The following is a 4,678-nucleotide window of genomic DNA, read 5'->3' on the forward strand; positions in this document are numbered from 1 at the left end:
AAGTTTCTATGTGTGTCTTATGTCTTATAGTTTTGTTAATGGTTGCTCAGTTCAGTTTGTTTGTTTTGTAATTAAGCACAAAGCTACACAATGAGCTATCTGTGCTCTTCCCACCACGGCTATCGAAACCCGGTTTCTAGCGTTGTAAGGACATTCCGCTGTGCCACTGGGGAGCACTCTACAATAAGGAAGGTAAGTTTCTATGTGTGTCTTATGTCTTATAGTTTTGTTAATGGTTGCTCAGTTCAGTTTGTTTGTTTTGTAATTAAGCACAAAGCTACACAATGAGCTATCTGTGATCTGCCCACCACTACTATCGAAACCCGGTTTCTAGCGTTGTAAGGACATACCGCTGTGCCCCTAGTGGGGGGGGGGATCTACGTTCAGGTGGCAGCAGCTCTTCGATCACGAGAGGCGACAACTACTTTCAACAGGTGATGTCAATAATGTCTCAAACTTTTTAATATTTCATTACGCGTTCAAAATAACTTAGAAATAGATTTGTCATACTGACCTGCGTACGTTTGTAACTTTCTAGAATCTTTATAAAACTTCCTCGCATTAAAGTTGCGCATGGAAAGAAAAATATTTCTAGAACTGACCTGTGTATATGATTATGAATTTAATCTCTGAATCACGCCGTTACAGCCTCACACGTGTTTCTCTATCTAAAACATGCCCACCTCGACACCTCAAAAAATTTGATGCCCCCTTAATATAAAAACAAATTTGATGTTGAAAAGGTATAATAATATAAATAATTACAATTATTTATTATAAATAATAATTATTTATTATAAATAATGTTAATAATTATAATGTAAAATTTTACTTATTGTAGCATTTTTCAAATTGCCCCCCAATATATTTCAAACTGCCCCCCCCTGTGAGGCGTGCGCCCCACGTTCAGAATCACTGAACGAAAATATTAAGTTCCAAAGAATTTTATTTCTTTCGCAGTGTCATGATTTTTAGATTAACCTTTCCCCCAGCGAATGCATTAGTTTAGGCTTAAAATTCACATCATGATCAGAGATTTCCTGGTATAAGTAAGTTCCCCCAAGAATTAAATGGTCTTCGGTTTAAACGTTTTTCCCTCACAGAGGTTACTCTGCTTGTAACTTCACGGGACAACCTCTAAAGTCACACCAGCGTGGTTGACCCCAAAAATTAAATGGTCTTCGGTTTAAACGTTTTCCCTCACATAGGTTACTCTGCTTGTAACTTCACGAAACAACCTCTAAAGTCACACCAGTGTGGTTGACCCCCAAAATTAAATGGTCTTCGGTTTAAACGTTTTCCCCTCACATAGGTTACTCTGCTTGTAACTTCACAAAACAACCTCTAAAGTCACACCAGCGTGGTTGAAAAGATCGAAGCATTAAACGATCAATTTGAGCTTAAGTACAATCAAACATGCTGCGATTGCTGAAGAGTTTGGATAAGAGATTTTCGGATTAAAAAATTTCGAATACATTTGTTCTAGTCGCTGACATTTTGTACGTGAATTAGATACACTTTGGTTTTTATGCATTTTCGTTACGCATGCGATGCGTGAATATAAATAAATTACTCATAAATTCAAGGGTAACAATACTCTTGTTAGTTTTCATATATCCAGTCCTGAGAGACCCCTTCCCCCCCCCAAAAAAAACACAAGCCTCTTTCACCCGTCTTCCAATTGATAATATGCAAAATCTGAATTAAGGTTTTTGCTTTGAGTGACTGCTCGTGTGTGTGTGTGTGTTTTTGAATTTCGCGTAAAGCTACACGAGGGCTATCTGCGCTAGCCGTCCCTAATTTAGCAGTGTAAGACTAGAGGGAAGGCAGCTAGTCATCACCACCCACTGCCAACTTTTAGGCTACTCTTTTACTAAAGAATAGTGGGATTGACCGTCACATTATAACGCCCCCACGGCTGAAAGGCCGAGCATGTTTGGTGGGACGGGGGGATTCGAACCCGCAATCCACAGATTGCGAGTCGAGCGCCCTAACCACCTGGTCATGCCAGGCCACTGCTTGTGTCAATATCAATGTTCAAATAAATCAATTCAGAAAAAAAAACGCCCCAAAATTCCTTGTACCCCACTTTTGGAGCCCGCTCACAACGCCCTTCCAAAATTTTTCGTTCCTTTGCTCTAACGTTCGAGAACTTGCATGCAGTGTCTTGAAGAGCTTCGAACATACGATCGACATTACTATACACTTTGAATAATGTCGGTGTTGAAACATCTCATATGTGGTCGCTATTCCTTTTGTTTCACGACAGATATAGGGCCGGAATTCACGAGTTTTTGTTTTTAGAAAGACTACAATTGTTACGACTTGAGTTTTAACAAAGATTTGATTTGTCGTGTTAATACCCCACAAGTTGTAGTTTTAGTTATGTCTTGACCAGTACCAATGTTATAGGCGGATGCGAAGAGTGCACTACCCCAGCCCCCCCTCCCCCCAATCACAAGAGGCTCCAAAAGAGTTCTGTCGGTCCTCTTTATATTTTCTTTAAAACTGCACTAAAACTTAAGGAGCCCAATCATAATTTTCAGCGTCTGGTGATTTTTTTTTACCCCCTCCCAGTGGCTCAGCAGTAAGTCTACAGGTTTACGGCCCTAAAACTCGGGTTTCGATACCCGTATTTGGCAGAGCACAGATGGCCCATTGTGTAGATTCGTGCTTAACAACTAACAACTGCAATCTGTTCGTTTATTGTTGTGAAAATCAAACAAACTTGAAACTGAATTACTTTTCCTTGAAAATACATAAACATCAAATTTTTATACAGTTTTTGACCGGACGTGAAATGCAATGTGAGTCCAGGGTTCGAGACGTGTTGCTGGTTAAATAAATTCTATACCTGGATAGCGTTATAAAAGTGACAGTTTCCGTTATTCGGTGCAAAGGGCTGGACAAAGCTCTTGTAGAGGTGGGTGCTACTGGCCGGTTATATTAATTGTGGCCTATAGTTAAAAAACTAAAGAATAATATGGCTGAACTCTAATGGTCTCTGACTTAAACATTTAGGCCACATGCGCATAAGATGTTCAGGTTAACAATTCCAAAGTAATATTTATAATTTCTGTACCCCTGTCACACACATCAGTTTAATCTCCTTTGAATCTACGTATTAGCTTAAACCTTCCAATCTTAATTATATATTTGCTACCAGTTTCTATCCTGGTTTAAAATCTCGCGCTCATAATTCTGTAACGCTACATTTTCTTTCTTTTTTTAAAATCTAAAACACGAAAGCAGTTTTTTTTTTTCTGGTCTAATAATAGATCATTTATTATATTCATAACTGTATCCAGAGGCTTCAAGAAAGAAAAATAATAATAATGCGTGAACCCCCCAGAGATTTTTAGGGGTGGGTACTGATTGATACAAATGAATGTAGGTGGCGATCGTTTTGTCTTTCTGTTTTTTTGTCAAATGAGATATTCTAAGATGATAACGTGGCTTCCGGTAAAAAAACCTATAATGAGCAAAATCCAGTAACTAGGCCACCTGACTCGGCCTTTTTGTGTGTGTGGAATTTTTATTCAACTGTCTCACGAGAGCTCGAAACAGGGGATCAAATTTTACTCTCTCTCTCTTTTTTTTAATAGGGGGGAAAGAAAGAAAAGCGTAAAAATATAGCTCGAGACACGAGAAAGGATAGAAGAATAAACACTGGAGTGTTATATATAACTTGTCCTCGAAAATAAGGGAAAATAGGAAACCGAAATTAATGGAAAGAATAAAACGAAGAGTGCGTCCGTCAATGTGTCCGTCAATGACACGAACTATTATAATTTATAATTAAAACTGTAAGTTTGGAGTCGTTATTAGCGTTATAAGCCCTGAGATTTACTTCTGGGCCACCGAGGGGATGGGGAGTTAGTATATTGAAGTTTTTTTTGTTGTTGTTGTTGTTTACTTTAGCGCAATGCTACATGTCCCCTGCAGGGATCGAACCATTACTTTTAGCGTTACAAGCTTACGATTATACTTAAAGTTAAATGAAGTTAACGAACGAAAATCTAGAAAACCACCAGAGTTTGTTTTGTTTTTGAAGTTAGGCACAAAGCTACACAACGGGCGATCTGTGCTTTGCCTACAACGGGTATTGAAACCCGGTTTCTAGCGTTGTAAGTCCGCAGACATACCGCTGTGCCAGTGGGGGCAACCATTAGAGAAAAAAACAAAATACTACTACCCTGATACCGTTAAGGAACCATAAGACTAGAAATTAACACTAGAAAAATAAAATTATTATTTAAGTAAAGTAAACAATTATTTTTAGATATTTCCTTGAAATAATAACCAGGAAATTATTATAAATGGCTTTGTATTGACAGTAGTTATAGAGTGACGTGGTGAACTGATTGACAGTAGTTATAGAGTGACGTGGTGAACTGATTGTCAGTAGTTATAGAGTGACGTGGTGAACTGATTGACAGTAGTTGTAGAGTGACATGGTGAACTGATTGACAGTAGTTATAGAGTGACGTGGTGAACGGATTGACAGTAGTTATATAGTGACGTGGTGAACTGATTGACAGTAGTTATAGAGTGTCGTGGTGAACTGATTGACAGTAGTTATAGAGTGACGTGGTGAACTGATTGACAGTAGTTATAGAGTGACGTGGTGAACTGATTGACAGTAGTTATAGAGTGACGTGGTGAACTGATTGACAGT

This window comes from Limulus polyphemus, unplaced genomic scaffold (genome assembly GCF_000517525.1).
Source record: "Limulus polyphemus unplaced genomic scaffold, Limulus_polyphemus-2.1.2 Scaffold6028, whole genome shotgun sequence".
In the NCBI taxonomy this organism is placed as follows: Eukaryota; Metazoa; Arthropoda; class Merostomata; order Xiphosura; family Limulidae; genus Limulus; species Limulus polyphemus.